The sequence below is a fragment of the Neofelis nebulosa genome, chromosome 5, assembly GCF_028018385.1.
Source record: "Neofelis nebulosa isolate mNeoNeb1 chromosome 5, mNeoNeb1.pri, whole genome shotgun sequence".
Lineage (NCBI taxonomy): Eukaryota > Metazoa > Chordata > Mammalia > Carnivora > Felidae > Neofelis > Neofelis nebulosa.
Window position 1 is genome coordinate 64,525,291 of NC_080786.1, and position 21,709 is coordinate 64,546,999.

Genomic DNA, 21,709 nt, shown 5'->3' on the forward strand with positions numbered 1-21,709 from the left:
CTGTCTTTCTTCCTTCCTTTCTTTCTATGTTTATTCATCTTTGAGAGAGATGGAGAGACAGAGCATGAATGGGGGAGGGGCAGAGAGATGGAGACACAGAATCTGAAGCAGGCTCCAGGCTTTGAGCAATCAGCACAGAGCCTAACACGGGGCTCGAACCCACGAACTGTGAGATCATGACCCGAGCTGAAGTCAGATGCTCAACCAACTGATCCACTCCAGTTCCTGTCTTTCATAAACACAATTAGGGCATCTCTGTCAGACTTTAAAATGTTTTTTTCCATTATTAAAGTATAGTTTGACATACAATGTTACATTAGTTTTACGTGTAAAGCATAGGGATTCTACAATTCTATAGATAAGTGTAGTGACCAACTGTCACCATATAATGTTATTATATATTATTGACTATATTCTCTATGCTGTAATTTTCACCCACATTTGAGTTATTTTTAAAATTGTTTTTTAAGGTTATTTATTTTGAGAGAGAGAGAGGGAGAGAGTCTCAAGCAGGCTCCATGCTGTCAGCACAGAATCTGACATGGGGCTCAAACTCATGAACTGTGAGATCATGACCTCAGTTGAAGTCGGATACTTAACCAACTGAGTCATCCAGGCATCCCCATCCACAACTTGTTTTTGAGACTCTTCTTTTTAGAAGAGTTTTAGATTCATAGTGAAATTGAGCAGAAGGCCCAGAGATTTTTCATACACCCCTACCTCCACATAGGCACAACCTGCTGCCATCAGCAGTATAGAGGGTACATTTGTTACCGTTGATGAACCCACATAGACACATCACAATTACCCAAAGTCCGTCGTTTACGTTAAGGTTTACTCTTGGTGATGAGGGGTTTTTTGATTTTTTTTATGAACTTTTTTTGGAATTATACTTGGTATTTTTATAAAGAACTTCTACAGGATTGTATTTTAAAAACCATTTTGTTTCTACCAAAGGGAGGACTTTAGAAGGCAAGAGCTGTTTTTCATGCCTTTCCCCTTGTATGAAAATATTCTGAGTGACTTGGATGCATAGTACAGATGTTTCATGTCTTCCCTGTCTTCCAGGATGACAAACAGTTATATTTAGTTATAATAATAGTTATATATAATAGTTATAACAACAACAGCAAACAGTACAATCTGCTTACTCTGAGCCATGCACTCTTATACATGAGCCATGCACTTTAGACTTTCATACTTGAAGAACTGAGGTCCAGAGAAGGTCCATTACTTTGTCTGAGGTCATACAACTAAGTAGTGCAAAACTTTACATAACAAAAGAGTGGACATTTTTCATTATGGTTAAAAAGGACGTCTGCTTTCAATACAAGCTGCATATAGGCAGTTCTCAAGAGTGTAGCCTTGCTTCCTTCCACAAACATTTACTGAAACCCTACTGTGAGCCATTCAGAGAAGGATGGTGCCTTGGGCAGGATTAGAATTCCTAATCTGATGTCTAGGAATTGATGTCAGCACTGGATAGAGGCATTCAAGGTCATAAGAAAGTCCTTTGTAATATGAAAAAAAAAATCTCTCTCTTATTTAATGCTTTCATGCAGAAATAACCCTCCCATTTCTGCTCCCAGGAGAAGGTGGCAAGTGGGCACCCACTTCCTGTTCATCTACTCAACTCAGGGTTTCCCTTCCAGCTTCGTGAAATGCTGCCCAAGGTGAACAACGCTGTCCTGAAGGCCCGAGACCTCATGTAACTCCTCTCTGTGGCATTTGACACTCTTACCAACTTCTGCTTCCTGGAAACTAATTTTTCTTGCAACTCTAGTTTTACTTTCAGAAACCACCCTGTTTCCCATACCCCTCCCACCCCTCTGATGCTACTTCATGGTTTTTTTCAGTACAATTAATTTCAAAACTTGGAACTTTAAACCTACTTCGTGCATCAGTAATTTCCAATGGTTTTGACCAAACTGATCAGCATCACGTCCACTGGAAGAATGAGAAAACCTGGAGGGGAAAGCCTTGAGGTGCCCAGTGATTCAGGGAGAAGCTGGATTCCCAGCTCCAGCACAGCCATGAGCTTGGCTGTGTCTTTTCTGAGCATTTACTGTCAACCTTCAAAGCAGGAGCAGCTCATTGTTTGCTATGAACTATATTTAGGAAAGACAAAGCCTGCTGAGTATGGAAAGACTGCAGGTTTGGGCAGAGGGCGGGGCTTTAAAGGCCTAGACCCATGAGAAACACTTATTTCATTGAGTGTTATTTTTAAATGTGCATTTCCTCACAATAGGGCCCCAGGTTCTGCTATCCTTAAAGGGTTACAGATTTTCCCTCCCAGTGACAGATTGCACAGCTACATCCCAGAAGACATAAAACTCCTTCCAGTCATCCCAGAATTAGGTCCATAGATTTCCAGTTATAGAAGAGAGCCATTCTGGGTAACGCAGCAGATGTAAATTGTGTGCCTGAATTGATTTTGCATTAATTTCTCGTAGGCTATTTCAATGCTGCTTAAATACCACTTTTTAAAGCTTGTATGGTATTGTATTTTAAAAGCTGATTTGTTTCCACCAAAGAGAGGGCTCCAAGAGGCAAGAGCTGTTTTTCAAACCCTTCCCCTTGTGAGAAAGTAGTTTTGCCAGTGAGGAATTTTTGGTAGTGAGCTGTCTGTTTGCATAGCTCCTGTGTATATGTTTTTATGCTGCTTCCGTATTCTTTCTTTTGCAAGACGCATCATGGGGTGCAAGCTTCAGCTTTCATATCTCCTTAAAGGACCAGCCCTGCACCCATCGGAACTGAGTAAAACAGTTGTACAGGGGTTCAGATAACAGCACCGTGTGCCCTTGCTGCCCAGTGCCTTAGGCTGTGAGCTCTTAGCTCTCCTACTTGATCCAAATGCTTTTAGAAACCATCAGATGAAGAGCAAAAAGATAATCTATAAACCTATTTTTTTTTAAAGAGAGATAGGGGGTAGAACTCATATTGAGTCCTGAACCTGCTACAGAAGGTCACCTTACAACTATCAAAGCTTGAACTTTCTCATATATAAAGCCACATGGCACTCAGCAAAGTAACAAATAGCACATCAGCTGTTACTGCCACCAACACATGCTTCTAGTACAGGCTCTCGGTCGCATTTCTTCATTGTTGTGGCCGTGTGTGGTATGTGTAGGTTTTGAGACACTTTACCAATGGTTTGATGAATTGATTACACTAATTACATTTCAAATTACTAAATATTAACTATTTAATTAAGTATTAAAGTACTGAGAGAACTGAAAATGCAGTCGAATCAGTGTGTGCAGCTATTATGAAAACGGAAGTTTCCATGAAAACGAAAAGAAATGGTTCCCATGAAAATGAAAAGAAAGGGAAGATGAACGTGGTTCAGTCATAGGAATAATTCCACAGGACAAAGAGGGAAACCTATAACATGGAATACACAACTGAAAGTTTGTGAGCGGTAGGGAGCACTGACGTTGGATTTCTATTATCCTGAGAATAATTCGGGGGAAGGCTCCAGACTCAAGGACGCTGGGACTAAAAATTCCCTTCAGAGATGTGACCTTAAAGGGAAAGGTAATTTTGTGCCAAGCCTCCGTGTCCACCAGGGGCCTGCTCATTTTTAGATTCTAGCACCACCTAGAGGAGAGAAGGAAATAATTCCCGCCCACCGCTGAGTCACAAGAATCTTTCCTCTGTTAACCATTTTGCAGTTTTCAAGGCATTTGCATCTTAATATCATTTGATATTTAGGTAATTTTCTTCGAGATAGGATTTCCTATATTCATTGTATGGATGAAGAAATTAATCTCTCAGCAGCTTACTGTACAAAGAATTTGACCAATTTTTCATGTGACCAAGCATTCTCCATGAATTAATTTTTTTTAGCAATGGTATTTGAGTATAATTTACATACCATGAAATTCACTAATTTTAAATATACACAAGTCAATAATTTTTTAGTAAATTTACTGAGCTGTGCAGCCATCACTATAATGCAGTTTGGGAACATTTTCATTAGCACAGCAAGATCCCTCCAGCTTCTTTCGCACTGAATCCCCCTTCTCACCCCTGCCCCAGGCAATCACCACTCTGCTTTCTGTCTCCATAAATTTGCCATTCCTGGAGATTCCATAGATACAACACGTGCTCTTTTGCAGTTGGCTTCTTCCACTTAGCATGATCTGTTTGAGGTTTATCCAGGCTCAGCCTTTATGAGGATTTCATTCCTTCTTATTGCTGAATAGTGTTCTATTGTATCAATAGACCACATTTTACTTGTCCATTAACCAGTTGGTGAACATATAGGGTCATTTCCAGTTTCTTCTATTATGAATAACATTTGTGTGAAAGTCATCTTTTTAAGCAAGAGTCTTTCGTTACTTAAAAGGGTTGTGGGGACAGCTGGGTGGCTCAGTTAAGCATCCAGCTTGGGCTCAGGTCACCATCTCATGGTTTGTGGGTTCAAGCCCTGCGTCGGGCTCTGTGCTGACAGCTCAGAGCCTGGAGCCTGCTTCAGAGTCTGTGTCTCCCCTCTCTCTCTGCCCCTTCCCCACTCATACTCTGTCTCTCTCTCTATCTCTCAAAAATGAATAAATGTTTAAACATTTTTGTAATAAAAAAATTTAAAAAAGGAAGTGAATAAAATGTGTAGTAGGAGATTGATTACATAAACTATGTGTATTGGGGGAAAATTAGGATAAACTCTCTGGAGATGCCCAAGAGAAAGACATTTGGGTCTCACATTCAATACATGCACACACACACACACACACACACACCCAGGAACCAAGGGGCTCTTGGGAATATACTCTTGGGAAAGCAAAGTGTAGGGAAATAATTGAAGATTTGCTTTGATGGATTAACAGGATTCAAAGACAGTCTTTGTTGTTGTTGTTGTTGTTGTTGTTAAGTAAGCTCTATGCCCAACATGGGGCTTAAATTTATTACCCCAAGATCATGAGTTGCATGCTTTTCCCATAGAGCCACCCTTCAAACACCATTCGTAAGAAATTTTTTCTTGTTGAGTCAATGCAATATGTAACAGATACAGACTTTGTTAATGCATCTGAGGTTGGGGGTTCCATTATAATCCTTCCTCATCGTGAAGATATCCATGTGAAGACTCGTTAAGATGGTGAATGTAAATCTTCCAAGTCTTTCCAAATCTTAGCACAGAGCCTGGCACACAGTGAGTACTGATGTTATTTTTGTAGGATTGGATTGTGCTCTAGATACCCAGAAATAATGACATTGACTGCTGTTTACTCCAGCGAATGTTTCATGTGCTTTCATTGGATGTTTCTGGCTTGAGATCCAGGCAAACAGAGGTATAAATTTATTTTAGAGGTAATACAATGTTTGTGGAAGTGGAACCTCATTAAAAAAATATTGCTTATCACCCAGAATGCCATAGGCTGGTAGGAAGATGTAGTGAAAATCTGAAGGGAGTGCTTAGGACTTAGGGGGATAAATACCAGAACAATTAGCATGATAAGTTAGCAACTCATTTTGCATATAAAAACATTGCTAAGGCTCTACAGAGTTTTTTTCTATTTATGGAAACCAGTCAGAGGTTCTTGGGTTTAATCAAAATTTAATACCCTGTGAGGGGAAATATGAAGAATACAAATTCTCAGTAATAGGCAATATGTCAAATGCAGTAAGTGCCAGTTTTAAAATAGTCCTTTTTGCTGTCCCTCCCCTTGTAGACTGTGCACCTGATCTGTAGTTAGGAAGACATGGCCAGAGCCATATTAAGTCTCTGGGAAAACAAAGGAATGAAATACATATTCTGTAGCAGGAAATATGTCAAAGATTCAACAAAACCATAATCTTTAAAATGATAAGGCAGCATATTCAAAAATGGCTAAATCAAGGGACTTTCCTCCAAGAAAATTTGAAGACTCTTATTTCATGTGGGGCAGGGCAGGTGAGACTTCCGTGAGCTGCACACACCTTTATATTCACTGGAGTGTAAATTTGAGAGGCCAAAGTAACCATGTGTTCCAGAAATCTTTTGGCTGAATAAGCCAAATCTGACACCAGAAGAACACAGTTCAGTCAGGCACAGAAACAAACACAGATATGCTATAGGCCTACTTAGGGAAACATCAGACAGTACCGACTTGGTGAGATACAAGTATGGAGGATAGCAATCCTAGCAGATTATTCTGGCACATTGACTTATTGGCACCAGTTTCTGTTGCCTTGTAGCCACACCCTTTCTTTACCCTGTGACTTTGCAATTCTCACTAGAGGCATGGGTGTTGGGTTGGAACATGAGGTTTGCTGCAGCCAATGGATTGTGGGCAGGGTGGCCACGTGCCAGTTCCGCTTAGTATTTAGGAAGCATTTGTGCTTTCGGTGCCCTATTGTGTCTCTGCCGTTGTCATGAGAAGAAAATGTTGTGGCCAGCCCAGTGGCCCAAGTAGGAGGAAGAGAGATACATGAAGCAGGTCTGGACGCACACTCAGTCTAGATTAGCTACTCCCCAGCCAACCCACAGATGTACAAGCAAGAGTAAGTAATCATTGTTCAAAGCCGTAGGATTTTGAAGCTGTCAAGCAGCATTATTGTGACACTAAGTTACTGATATAAATGGCTATTTTATAGGGCTAGTTGACAGAAAAGCTGAGAGACTATTAATCTGAGAACTATCAGATCTTCATCTTCACATTTATTCTGTATGGATAATAGAAAGTTAAATTTTCAACAGAAACCTGAGCATTTCCTATATCAAAAATTGATAGTTGGGCCATTTGAGAACTGAGAAAACAATTTCTGTACAGATTTATGTAGGATAGGGGTTGGGGACAAGTGTGCTTGGACTTTTGTTTAGATAACTAATTCTAGGGGCACCTGGGTGGCTCAGTTGGTTAAGCGTCCGACTTCGGCTCAGGTCACCATCTCGCGGTCTGTGAGTTCGAGCCCCGTGTCGGGCTCTGTGCTGACTGTTCAGAGCCTGGAGCCTGTTTCAGATTCTGTGTCTCCCTCTCTCTCTGACCCTCCCCCATTCATGCTCTGTCTCTCTCTGTCTCAAAAATAAATAAACGTTAGATAACTAATTCTACCTCATGCAGCCCACTCTGAAGACACTCCTCTTTTCACACCCTCCCTCCCCAAATGCCAGAAGACTTGTCAGTTTTCTGTGTCTCTCCTTGAAATCGTCTCTTTTCAAATCTAGTTGGGTTTTGTGCAGGATGAATTCTCATTTGTCAGCCTTCTCGAATAACCCCGGTACATCTAAAAGCTGGCAAAAGGTTTTTGGCTTAAAGTAAGAGTGGAGCAGGTGTCAGAGCCATGGTGGCAGCCCAGGGAATCCATGATGCAGCTGACTGGACACAGGAATTGGGACAAACCTTGGGGTCAGGTCCACGTTGGAATTTTGTTCCTAATTGTTTTGAGACCAACAATTCCAAGTTTTCTATTTCATACATGTTTACTCCATCTTGGATAAATGGAGGGCTAGAGCTCAGATTCCAGGCTGGAATTCCAGAAGCCTGAGTTGGGTATGAGGTTGAAGTGGGCCGGTAGACAGCAGAGATATGAGGCAAGGGCCAGTCCTAAGCACCAGTGTGAAGGGACTGGACAGAAAGACACCAATAAGAGGCAATAGAGTCAGAACCAGACTGGAACAGCTGGAACATGCCAGAACAGCAGGTAGGACCAGGGCCTGAAGAGACGCTCTGGGCCCCAGTACCTGTCTGGGGGCATTTGGGTAGGTCCTACTAGCTTTGCCTGGCTAGAGCTCCAGGCTAGTTTGGAATGAGGCTCACTGAGAATGAGATGGGAGAGTTGTACGGGTCTGAGTCTGCCAATCATAAGTAGCAGGGAGCCCTTCCTTCATGCTGGCTTTCCTTCCTGAATTCTTATCTCTGTCTGAACAAGATGAATTATAAAGAAAGGAATGAAGACAAAAATCACCTAGTATATTCCAACTTTTTAGAACTGCTTAGAACTCTCTAGTGAACAGTCTTTCTTCCGCTGCCAACCAGGAATTTTGTACTTCAAAAATGTCTGTGCTCCTAACATGTAACTTATTCCACTCCCTACCGCTACGTGCCCCCACTACTTTATTTTCCTGCCAGGAAATAACAGCGTTCTACCTCCTTGAAGGGGATTAAGTCAATGTCTCACTGAGAGCTGAAGATAGATGCTAAAGAGGAGATGGGCATGATCTTCAGAAGAAGAACTTTAGCTTCTCTTGAAGGGAGGAAAGATGTAGATGGCTGTCTGCATGTGGTTCTGACCTACCATGCTGTTGGGGTGACATCCAGTTGCTTTGAACTGAGGGATTTCCCAGGACATAAGACTTTCAGTAGTAATACTGGGCCAGTCACTGGATTTATGCTCTAGAAGGTGACAGACTTTTTAAAGGGTTAGCATATGGATGCAAAGGGACAGAATGCTTGGTAATGTGGCTGTATAGGTTGGTTATACACTGCCAAGTAACAAAGTTTATTAGCTTTCTATTGCCTCATGAAAAATGACTACAAATGTAGTGGCTTAATCAGCACACATGTATTATCTCACAATTTCTCTGAGTTAGGAGTCTGGGTATGGCTCAGCTGGGCCTCTGCTGAGGGTCACACAAGGCTGTAATCAAGGTATCAGCTGGGCTGCATTTTCATATAAAGGCTTGTCTGGGGAAAAAAAATCTGCTTCCAAATTCATTCAGGTTGCTGGCAGGATTCATTTTCTTGCATCTACAGAACTCATGATGGCTTGCTTGTATAATAACAGAGAAAGAGTCACTGGACTCAGAGAGGACCTAGTTCCTGCTTTAAGGACTTTCACTTGATTAAGTCAAGGTCACCCAGGATACTCTCTCTTCTGATTAACTCAGAATCAACTGACCTTAATTATATCTGCAAAATCCCTTCACCTTTGCCATATCCTATTGTCCAGAAGCAAGTCACAGGTCCTGCCTACACTTAAATATGTGAACACCTGGGATCAGGAATCATAGGGGCCATCCTACAAACCGTTGTCATACAAACCATCTCAAAACATAGGGGCTGAAACAACATTAAAAAAAAAATTATTTCCTCATGATTCCATAGGCCAGTATTTTGGGCTAGGTTTAGCAGGGCCATTCTGCTGATGACACTTGAGGTCACTCACGTGATTACAGATAGCTGACAGGTTGGTTGGGAGCATATTAGTCTAGGAGGTCTCAGCTTGACATGGCTCCACATGGTCTCCTCCTCTAGTAGAATGACCTGGGCTTCTTCACATGGCAGTCCCACAGTAACAAGAGAGAACAAGCCTTGGTGTGCAAGTTATTTTCAAGCCTGCATCACATTTGTGAATATCTCATTGGCCAAAGCAAGTCCTCTGGAAAAAGCTGGAGTCAATATGGGAGGGATCTACAGAAGGGCATAAATAGAGGAGATGTGATTCATTGGGGGTCGTTCCTGGAACCAGCCACCACAATGGCATTGGGAGATGCAGTCAAAACTCCTCTTGCTCAGGTTTGGAAGGAGGGCCAATAGTTACCTATCACTAGTGGAACAGGAAGACCATACAGCACACATGGCAAAAACAGCTACAAAGTTCTCAAGATGACAGGACTGCCCCCAAGTTTTCTGGACTGAGGTTCATGGGTTTCATAAATGGCCCTCGGGGGGTGCCTGGGTGGCTCAGTCAGTTAAGCGTCCGACTTCAGCTCAGGTCATGATCTCACGGTTTGTGGGTTCGAGCCTTGCGGCAGGCTCTGTGCTGACAGCTCAGAGTCTGGAGCCTTCTTTGGATTCTGTATCTGCCTCTCTCTCTGCCCCTCCCCAGATCACACTCTTTATCTCTCTCTCTTTCAAAAATAAATAAACATTTTTAAAAAATGGCTCTAGGTAGAGGGAGGGATCTTCTTAATAACAGCTGACATTGGACCTCTCAGTACGTTGGCAAGTCTGAATTTCTAAGTTTGACTTAGAAAAAACAAAGCATAAGAGGTTCGAGCAGTAACTTTATGCTGTGTATTTTTACTGGGATCTTTATAATTTGAAATCATAACACCTTGTTGCACATTTTCACACCACCATCACCCCTGGAAAATCTCTTCTTAGGCTTTTCTTTACAGCTCCATATTCAAACTGGATAGATTCCAGCAGACAAGAATCATTTATGCCAACACCCAAACTCCTAATAATTGCAGTCATAAATGCCACTGAACTATCTGCATCATGGGCTAAACAGAATGAAAGCACAGAGCTTTAAGTGAGAAATTATGAAAAAAAGTAATGAAAACTTTGGATTGAACATATATTCTGAATAAAGGAGGGAGAGGAGAAAGTGGTTAAGAGAATAAAGCAGGAAAAGGAAGCATGGTGTTCTTCTTTCTCCGTTATTACCTGGATTCGGTAATAATTTTTTTTAAACATTAAGATTAGGTCGTGTATTACTTTAAACCAACTTGGTCTTTCATGTAAGTTCTGTGTTGGTGGGCATTGCTAGCCTCCCATGACTAGAGTTCGTGAGAGCTATAGGTTTCCCCCACAACCTTCCTACTGGGTGGTATGCTATAGCTAAAGGAATCTCAAACGGGATTCTTTCATAAAAGCATATGTTAACAAACAGGCACACAAGGAGTCATGCCTGTTCCTGAAGCTCAGAAAAAAGACTATGGCCTCTTGCATGGCTGAAGGCTTCGATATTCTGACAGTAGAATTTTCTTCTTTTTAGCCTAAAGCACCATTAGACGTCCTCCATTGGATCTTGCAACAGACGTAGGTGTACTTGTCTTTTTTTTTTTTAATTTTTTTTTAATGTTTATTGATTTTTTTGAGACAGAGAGAGACAGAGCATGAATGGGGGAGGGTCAGAGAGAGGGAGACACAGAATCTGAAACAGGCTCCAGGCTCTGAGCTGTCAGCACAGGGCCCGACGTGGGGCTCGAACTCACGGACCGCGAGATCATGACCTGAGCCGAAGTCGGATGCTTAACTGACTGAGCCACCCAGGCGCCCCGTAGGTGCATTTGTCTTAAGTGCTGGCAAAAAGGACCTAATGGAATCCTAGACTTGAGGTATTACTCTGAAGTAAGTAAGACGTGGACTTGTGTGAGTCTGACACCATGTATCTTGAACACCATTTGCCCATGAAAACGTGTTTCTTTTCAAGATAATACACAAAGGCAGTCTTGAAAAATCTGACACATTAGAGACGAAGCTAAAATCTTCTCTATGATAGTTCCCAATCTCAGTTTCATTCCCAAAGGGAACCACATATACTTAGATAGGTACTTATAAACACTTTACATAATGGTCATGTTATTCCAAAATGAATCTTTTACTTTTTATCTCCCCAACTTTTTATTATAAAAGCTTTCAAACATATGGAAAGTTGAAAAAGCATTACTCTCCACCTAGGTTCATTCTGTGATATGTACTCTTTTTCTATAAGTTTATATATTTAACTGTATCTTTTAAAAGAATATAATGATACCTCATTCTGGAATGAGCAGCTCTGGAAAATATTTCTGTCATCTAACATAATTACTAAACCTTTTAATTTCGATTCTGTAAGTGTTATAAAAACTTTGGAAAGAGGGGCGCCTGTGTGGCTCAGTCAGTTAAGCGTCTGACTTCAGCTCAGGTTATGATCTTGTGGTCTGTGAGTTCAAACCCTGCTTCAGGCTCTGTGCTGACAGCTCAGAGCCTGGAGCTTGCTTCAAATTCTGTGTCTCCCTCTCTCTCTGCCCTTCCCCCACTCGCACACTGTCTCTCTCTCAAAAATAAATAAACGTTAAAAAAATTCTAAAAAATTTTAAACACAAACTTTGGAAAGAAAGAAGAACATAAAAAAGAAAAATAAAAGAAGAAATAAGACCACCACCCAAAGATAAACTCTACTTACATTTTGTATCTTTAATTCTAATCTTAAAGTTGATTTTTAAGTAAAAATCAGCATTTCCTAAGGTGTATTTCATGCCATGGTTAAAAGACATTCTGTGACAGAGTTCAATTGTCCAATAAATTTGAAATACGTAAGTTTTAAAACTCTCTGTGTGATTCCAATGTGCTGCCTAAAGCTCGTGCTTATCAAAATGCAGTTTTCCATAGAATCAATCAGGGACTTGTTAAAATACAGATTCTGATCAGTGGGGCCCACGATCCTGCATTTCTAGCATCTTCCTAGTTGATGCTGAAGCTATTGGTCTGTGAATTATTTTCTGAGTATAAAGACTTCACAGCACAAGGGAAGAGTGATGGGATAGGGTAGCAGATGTGGTATTATTTTGGAAAGGTCTTTCTAAATAACTGTACTGTACCACCTGAGCCCTGCTTCTTTAAAAGTCTAAGGTTATAAGTTTAGTATAATAATAAAAACGACCTTCTTTTATTGAGTAATCACTATCTCTATATGCTCTATATACGTTACCACATTTAAACCTCCAAATGCCCCTATCGAGTAGTATAGCAATGCTGTTGATGTACCATCCAAATGTCCCTCGCTACACTTCCAAATCCGCCTACAGCCATAGTGAATGGTCCCTATGCACCTGCTTACCTTTAGCACCCATGTTGCTCTGCTGCTCAGCCACAGGATCTGGCTCCGTTCCACGCGAGGAAGCTGGCAATGCCAACCGCTGTCCGATCATGGTTTGTTTCACATATGCTGTTTAAATACAAGAATGTTCATCGAAGTTTTATTAATAATAGCCCCAAGATGTAAACAGCCCAAATGTCCGTTAACAGAAGAATGGATAAAGTATAGTTTATTTATACAGTAGAAAACCGCAGAGCAATAAAAAAATAATGAACCACCACTGCTGGATGAATCTTACAGATACCATGTCAAGCAAAAGAAGCCCAACAAGTTACCTGAAGTTCAAGAACAGAGGGAGGGGCCAAGATGGCGGAACAGCATGGAAGTTTTTTTTGTGTCTCCCGTCCCTGAAATACAGCGGGATCAACACTAAACCATCCTGCACACCTAGAAAACTGATTTGAGGGTTAACACAACAATCTGCACAACCTGAACCAGAGAACTCAGCAGGTATGCAGCGGGGAGAAGTGAACTGGGGGAGAAAGCCCCGGAGGGCAGGGAGCTGTTTTTGCTTGAGGAGAGAGGACTGAGATGGGGTGGGGGAGGGGGGAGAGTATGGAAAACATCCCTCCTGCCTGAAAGCAGCTGGAGAGAAAAAACAAGAGTATGCAAGGGACTGAACAAAAAAGGGAGAAAGGATAAAGGAGAAGGTTTAAATGCCATTAAGACTCTATAAACAGTGCAGAGTCTGAAACTCAACAGCTCTACCTGGCAGTGCGCTGGTGGGAAGGGCGAATCCCTAGGAGCAGAGAGTGCAGTCCTCGGAGCCCTCAGGCCACAGGGGAGAGGCGGTTCCCCCGCTGGGAGGACATTTGGTAAAGGCTCTGCGCAGCTTCCCCATAGGCAAAGGCCCCAGGGGACCCAGGAGAACAACCACATTCACTGGTGCTGGAGCAAGAACGTTAAGGGTGAAGCCTGGCGCCAGATGTGTGTTCTGATTTTCCATAATCCCTGAAACGCTGCTGCTACACGATTGCGTGAACTCTTTCTGGGGCGGGCTGGCACCCGACCACAGTCTCTGGGCATCAGAGGCAGCACAGTCCCGCGAACATTCCTGGGTGCGGCTGGCACCTGGTCATCGCTCAGTGAGACCCTCCCCCCGAAGGTCTGAGAGGGTCAAAGCCGCACTCCCTCAGAAGTGACGCGTTGGGAAACACAGCCGCATCTGAGATAAAACTCAGGAGGGAGGTGCCGCCTGGCAATGTGACGGCTTGGTCACGGACAGTATAAAAGCGGGGAGGGGACGGAAGCCGGAGACAAAAGACGGGTACGCGATTGCTGGTCAGGGAGCGCACATAGTTCTCACACTAGATACTTGTTATCTGGGTGACGCCATTTTCACCCCTCCAGCGCATGCGCATACGCACCTACAGCAATCGACCCAGTAAGCTAAGCAGCGCCATCTAGTGGAGACCGGAGCCATTACACTAAGCCCCACCCAACTGGGCCAATCTCGCTCTTCAGGAACACAAGTCTCTCCACCGGCTTAGTTTACAGACTATTAAGTGCTTCATAGTTCGACTTCTAGGGGAAACCGATGTAATTTCAATAGTACTTCACTCTGTTTGCTGGTCCATCTATTCAATTTTTTTTCTTATTCTTGAATACAGAAAGAGAAAAAAAATTATTTTCCATATCCATTAAAGATATTTTTCTTTAATTTTTTTCCTACTATATTTTTTTACTTTTTTGTAAAATTTTCAAATTCTATTTTTTTACTTCCATCATTTCATTTTATTCTATTTCATCATATTCATTTTTTCAAATTTTCAAACATTTTCCTTTTTCCTTTTCTTTTCTTATCTTTCCCTTTTTTCTCTATTCTATCAAGCTCCTTTCAACAACCAGACCAGAATACACCTAGGATCTAGCATCCTTTATTTGATTTTTGGGGGGTTGTTTTTAATTTTTAATTTTAATTTTTTTAATTTTAATTTTTTTTACCTTATTAATTCCTTTTCTTCCTTCAAAATGACGAAATGAAGGAATTCACCCCAAAAGAAAGAACAGGAAGTAATGACAGCCAGGTACCTAATCAACACAGATACAAGCAAGATGTCTGAACCAGAATTTAGAATCACGATAATAAGAATATAGCTGGGGTTGAAAACGGATTAGAACCCCTTTCTGCAGAGATAAAAGGTAAGTCAGGATGAAATAAAAAATGCTATAACTGAGCTGCAATCTCGAGTGGATGCCACAGTGGCAAGGATGGATGAGGCAAAGGCTATATCAGTGATATAGAGGACAAACTTATGGAGAACAATGAAGCGGAAACAAAGAGGGAGATTTAAGAATTAGAGAAATCAGTGACTCATTAAAAAGGAACAACGTCAGAATCATAGGGGTCCCAAAAGACGAAGACAGAGAAAAAGGGGTAGAAGGATTATTTGAGCAATCATAGCGGAAAACTTTCCTAACCTGGGGAAAGACACAGACATCAAAATCCGGGAAGCAAGAGGACTCCCATTAGATTCAACAAAAACCAGCCATCAACAAGGCACATTATAGTCAAATTCACAAAATACTCAGGCAAGGAAAGAATCCTGAAAGCAGCAAGGGAAAAAAAGTCCTTAACCTACAAGGGAAGACAGATCAGGTTTGCCGCAGACCTATCCACAGAAACTTGGCAGGTCAGAAAGGAGTGGCAGGACATATTCAAGGTGCTGAATTGGTACTTCAGTATTAACCTTTGGTCTTTGTTATCAACAATCCTCCAATGACTGTTCAGTTAATACTTATATTCAATGCTCTCTGTTAAAATGACCAATGTGGCTCCTTCTTTTCTTTCTTTCTTCCTATCAGTCGAGGTTCAAAACCCTAGGAGATTATATATTAAGAGATTACAAAGAATTTATGCAATTGTGGGGGCTGGTAAGGCAAGGCTGAAGTCTGTAGAGCAGGCCATCAGGAATGATGGACTGGAAATGTTAGGTACAAACTCTTGTCTCTGCAGGCAGAATTTCTTCTTCCTGAGGAAAGCATCAGTTTTGCTCTTAGAGCCGTTCAACTGGTGGACTCAGGCCCAGCCTAGAGTATCCAGGATAATTTCCCTTACTGAAAGTCAACTAGTTATGAAGTTTAATTATATCTACAAAATACCTTCACAGCCACATTTGGATGAATGTTTGTTCAAATAACTTGGGACTAACTAGCCATGTTGACACATAAAACTGACAATCACAGGGGCGCCTGGGTGACTCAGTCGGTTAAGTGTCAGACTCTTGGTTTCAGCTCAGGTCATGATCTCATGGTTCGTGGGTTCAAGCCCCACATTGGGCTTCATGCTGGTAGTGTGGAACCTTCTTAAGATTCTCTCCCACCATCTCTCTCTGCCCCTTCCCTGTTCTCTCTCTATCTCTGTCTCTCTCAAAATAAATAAATAAACATTAAAAAAAAACACCTGACAATCACAGCCTACCTTTGACTTCCCCCAAAGCTGTGATAGACAGCTGTATGCACTGAGAGCTTCTCAAGTGTTCACGCGTCTCTGTTGCTTTGCTTGAGGGTTTACAAGAGTTATGTTCCATGTGATACCTGTGAAGCAGGACTGAGCCTGCTGCTCACGGCCACAGCCTACTCACAAATGCTCTCATATTGGTGCTTCCCCTTCCCTGCCTCACTTTTCCTTCTTCTCCCCTTGAGCTTTCTGGGGTTACCCCCCAGCAAATTACCTGCATCCTAGTCCATTGTGCAGGGTCCACCATTGGGGAAACACCAATTATGACAAGTATCATCATCCACTCCATTTTATGCCTTCCTGTCCTCTATACCAGCCAAAATGATCTCTTAAAAATTTATTGTATCAGTACCCCTCCAACCCACTTAAAATCCTCCAATGGATTCTTAACAATTAGGACAGAATTTAACCTCTTAACTAAGACGTAAAATTTCAACCTGGCCTGCCCTTGCTGTGATTCCAATGTCATTTCCTACTATCTCCTCATTCACTTTCGGCTACACTGGACTTCTGCTTGCTCCTTAATCACACCAGAGTCATTCTGCCTGACACTTTGCATTTGCTGTCCCCACTGCCTGAAACATTTCCACCTGTTTTCACATGGATGACTCCTTTCACCACTCAGATCTTTCTGAAATGCCACTTTCTTAGAAAGACCTTCCCTTAATCATTCTACTAACATAACATTCTTTCTTCTAGACTTGCAAATCTATTATTCACTTCACAACACCTCTGCTTTTCTTTTAGGACTTCCGACCATCTGAAATTCTCTTCTTTTTCTTTTACTTCCTTATTGCCTGTCTCCTTTCCCTCTGCCTCCAGATATGTATTGATCACCACTGTATCCTCAGGACTCAGAATAGTGCTCAAGGCATTGAAGACCCTTGTTCAATATTTGATGAATAAATAAATAATTATAAAAACACATATAGTTTAAAAACCTGAAAATCACTTCTGACCATGTCTATGAGTCATAGTAGGGATGACTAAGGTGGAGTAAAGGTGAACTTCACAAGCATTGGAGTAGAGGTCAAGATACTGAGAGGTCAAGGTGTTAGAAGAGCTACCTATCTGGACAATGGGATGACCCTAGTTAACAGTAAAAAATAATGAAAAATCTCTGTAGTTTAGGTGGGAGTGAACAGAGGATTGGTAGATGATAGGTAGAGAGTAATGAAATATAATATTAAGGTATTTGTTGTATGTGTATGTTTTTTAGGATTCTCAAAAATCCCCTCCATATCTGTTATTGTATTAATTCCAAAAGCACTCAATAATCCTATTGTTCATTTCTTATAGATTCCCTTACCATGTTTCCCATAATAGTCTCTTTCAAACATAGCACAGGGATTCACACAAAGTAAGTACTCAATAAATATTTGTGTAGTAAAAGAAACTGAGGTTTAGAATGATTGTGTTATTTGCCCAAAGATACTGCCCAATAAAATATTGACAGAGCTAGGATTTAACTTCAGCGTCCATTGCCTTTGTCTAAAGACTGTTTTAGCAAATAGATCTATGTTTTCCTTCAGAGTTACAACTGTATATGTTTTTAAAACTCCCCAAATACTTTGAGGATAAGATTCAAGAATCAAACAGATCATTGGGATTTTTGAAAATGGGAAGGAGAAGGTCAAGAAAGGTCAGTGAAGCATTTAAACCTGGGCTGAAGTTGGTATTCTTTGTAGCTTGATAGTGTGGGGGAGTGAAAGGAAACAGCACAGTTTATAGGCTGCTTCAACTGGACTTACTCCCTCAACCTTGTGGGGTCAACTCTAAATATTTGGGAGGTCTGTTCCTTTCTCTCTACCCATTATTTAGACTTTATCCAGGTCATTTAATCTCTCAGTTCTCTGCTCCATAAAGTGTGAAAAAATAACAGCTGCTCTGATCTACCATGAGCATGCCCAGCTATTCTGGGATCATATTTGGAAATGTTTTAAGCTCTCTGGAGAAGGGTAAACTATTTGATGGCATTACACTGCTCTTCTGTACATTTACCTGGTCAATATCACACTCTAATGAATGAACGTCCTCAAGTGGTGAATGAAATAGCAGCATAGTCTATGGGGAAAATACCCTCACATACACTCCAAATCATCCAAGGCCCCAATTTTTTTCCTGGTCGTGACTCCTTACATCAAGTTGGAGAGATCTATTTTATCAGAGAAAGTGCAGGAGGAGTCTTGGGTTGGGTGCATGGTCTCAGAAATCCTGAAGTAATTCTGAACGAATATCTGGCTGTGGGTACATGATTTATGTTTATACGGTCTTTCACAATTTGCACAGCATTTTCACTTATTGTCTTATGTACTCTCTATTACAAGTCCTACCTTCCACAGTAAAATCAGAAGTTTAGTTTACAATGGATGTTCAACTAACATTACCTGTCTTTAATTCCTTCAAATATTTATTCCCAACTATAAATCTCTGAAGAGATCAAACAAGGCAAAAAAAAAAAAATCTTGCAGTTTAATGATTTTGGTGCCATTTGCCAAAGGAATAAATTGATGGTCATTTGGCTTGTGTCTGCCTTAAGTTGGACACAAGTTGAGTAGTGCATACAACCTCATAGGAGGTTGTTAACATTCCTCATGTGCTTATTTTGGATAGGAACAAAGAGCTCTTTGAGGTCTCAGACACTCCCTCAGATACTCTGGGCACCTCAAAATAAAAGGAGTAGCCAAGATAAAAATTATGTTGAAGTAGTTTGCTTCTGTACTGAGGCCCTCAATAGTGGTAACTATACAAACTCATGTAAGGTTCAATAATTTATTTCTCTGGCCAACATGATAGGAGAAACTCTCAGGCTGAGTGACTTTACTTTCCCTTCAGATGCTCCGTGCTCATCTGTATCTTGCTTTGGATGGTAATGGATGCATTTGTGTTGAACAGCATCTTTGCTTCAATAAATAAAAAACGGCAGGGGTAAATTTAAATTCTTTCTTTTCATTTTTCCTAATGAGAACCGAATATTTGGTTCTCTATTGTATTGCTATTATTTATGATCATTAATATTTTATTTGATGTGCATCCGTGTCTTCATGTGTAAAAAATGCAAGGGCCACAAAAGCAAAAAGAATACTTATCATTTAAGCTTTTCATATAGTATCATTTCAGAGCTGTTATAATGGCCATTTTCTGTTTGTAATACAACATTCCTTTTAGAAACCACTGTACTTGTAGCTTTCTCCCACCTATTAAAATATCAAAGAAGATGCTTCTCTCTTCTTTAACTCTCTTAACCTCTAAAAAGGCAAGGTATCTTACTAATATGTTATTTGCAAGTATATTTGAAAAATGAGGTCAAGTGAAACAGATCCCACTACTTACAAGAATAGAAAGAAGAGTTGAGGTTGGCTTCAGTGAACAAGAAATACCATGGCTTAATCAGAATTCAGGTTCCTGAATACAATGGACTTCTTTTCCAGGTATTGGAAATCTATCGTGATAGAAATCTATCATGGCAGCTTTTGACAACCGTTTAACAATTCGTATAATAGAACTCAGTGTGATTATGAAGACAAAGCCTTTGGAATTTTTGCCAGGAAGGTAATGTCCATCTTCTAGGATGCAGAGTTATCACCAAATAACCAACTCATGAAAATAATAGAGTGGGGCGCCTGGGTGACTCAGTCGGTTGAGAGTCCAACTCTTGATTTCGGCTCAGGTCATGATCTCACGAGTTTGTGATTGCAGGCCCCACGTCAGGCTCTGTGCTGACAGCATGGAGCCTGCTTGGGATTCTATATCTCCCTCTCTCTCTCTGCCCATCCCCAGCTTGTGCATGTTCTCTCTGTCTCAAAATAAATAAATGATGAAAAAAAAACGTAAAAAAAAATAGAGCAATAACCAAATATCTACCTGGGAAAACAAGAAATCTGTTGGGAGTGGGGGTGGGGAAAGGAGCATAATGGCCAATGTGTGTGGTAGCTAGCCTCTAAGATGACACCAGTAATACCTGCCTCCTGATATTCTTGCTGTGTATAGTCTTCTCCCCTACTGAATAAGGCTGACTGGTGTAATCAATAGGATATTGTTGCAATGATGGCTTATGATTTCCAAGACTAGGTCATAAAAGATGTATGACTTCTGTTGTGCTCACTCTTGGATCATTCACTCTGGGGGAAGCCAGCTGCCATGTTGTGAGATTGCTCAAGCAGTCCTATGGTATGAGGATTTTCATTTCCCTCCCTTCCTCCCTCTTTCTTTCTTTCTTTCTTTCTTTCTTTCTTTCTTTCTTTCTTTCTTTCCTTCTTTCCTTCTTTCCTTCCTTCCTTTCACCTGCCTTTTTATTTAAATTCCAGTTAGTTAACATACAGCGTAATATTAGTTACACATACACAATTTAGTGATTCAACACTTCCATACAACACCTGGTGCTCATCACAGCAAGTGCACTCTTTAATTCACATCACCTATTTAACCCATCCCCCACTCATCTCTCCTCTGATAACCATCAATTTGTTTTCTATAGTTAAGTTTCTTGGTTTGCCTTTCTGTCTCTCCCCTGCCCCACCATGATCTTTTGGTTTGTTTCTTAAATTCCACATGAGTGAAATCATGTGGTATTTGTCTTTCTCTGACTGACTTATTTTGCTTAGCATAATACTCTCTAGCTCCATCCACATTTTTGCAAATGGCATTATTTCATTCTTTTTTATGGAAGAGTAATATTCCATTATATTTATATAGCACTTCCTTGTTATCCATTCATCATTCAATGGACATTTGGTCTCTTTCCATAATTTTGCTATTGTTGTTAATGCTGTTATAAACATCAGGATTTATGTATCCCTTCAAATTAGTATTTTTATGGGGCGCCTGGGTGGCGCAGTCGGTTGAGCGTCCGACTTCAGCCAGGTCACGATCTCGCGGTCTGTGAGTTCGAGCCCCGCGTCAGGCTCTGGGCTGATGGCTCGGAGCCTGGAGCCTGTTTCCGATTCTGTGTCTCCCTCTCTCTCTGCCCCTCCCCCGTTCATGCTCTGTCTCTCTCTGTCCCAGAAATAAATAAAAAACGTTGAAAAAAAATTTTTTTAAAAATTAGTATTTTTGTATCCTTTGGGTAAATACCTAATGGTGCAATTGCTGAACTGTAGGGTAGTTCTATATTTAACTTTTTGAGGAATCTCCATACTGTTTCCCAGAGTGGCTACATCAGTTGCATTCCCACCAACAGTATAAGAGGGTTCTCCTTTCTCCACATTCTCACAAAAACCTCTTGTATCCGGTGTTGTTAATGCTAGCCATTCTGACTGGTGTGAGGTGATATCTCATTGCAATTTTGATTTGTATTTCCCTGATGATGAGTGACAATGACCATCTTTTCATGTGTCTGTTGGCCATCTGTATGTCTGGCCATCTGTGTGTCTCCTTTAAACGTCTATTCATGTCTTTTGCCCATTTCTTAACTGGATTATTTGTGTTTTGGGTGTTGAGTTTGATAAGTTCTTTATATATTTTGGATACTAACTCTTTATCAGATAGGTCATTTGCAAATATCTTCTCCTATTCTGAAGGTTGCCTTTTCATTTTGTTGATGGTTTCCTTTGCTGTGTACAAGCTTTTTACTTTTATGAAGTCCCCAAAGTTTATTTTTGCTTTTGTTTCTCTTGCCTCAGGAGACCTATCTAGTAAGAAGTTGTTATGGTCAAGGTCAAAGAGATTATTTCCTATGTTCTTCTCTAGGATTTTAATGGTTTTCTGTCTCACATTTAGGTCTTTCATCCATTTTTAACT

At 40.9% G+C, this 21,709-nt stretch overlaps 2 long non-coding RNA genes across 2 annotated transcripts in view; both read left to right on the forward strand.

The window, feature by feature from the left end:
• Nucleotides 1-6,369: 6,369 nt before the first annotated feature.
• Nucleotides 6,370-10,990, forward strand: LOC131513051 (uncharacterized). Its single transcript, XR_009262437.1, has 3 exons — nucleotides 6,370-6,483; nucleotides 10,645-10,692; nucleotides 10,934-10,990. It is a non-coding gene; the product is annotated as an uncharacterized LOC131513051 (long non-coding RNA).
• Nucleotides 10,991-12,755: 1,765 nt separating this feature from the next.
• The window catches only part of LOC131513048 (uncharacterized), a 42,488-nt gene continuing 33,534 nt past the window's right edge, over nucleotides 12,756-21,709 (forward strand). Inside the window, exon 1 of the long non-coding RNA XR_009262434.1 lies at nucleotides 12,756-12,960. This is a non-coding gene — a long non-coding RNA (uncharacterized LOC131513048). The remainder of the gene's footprint in view (nucleotides 12,961-21,709) is intronic.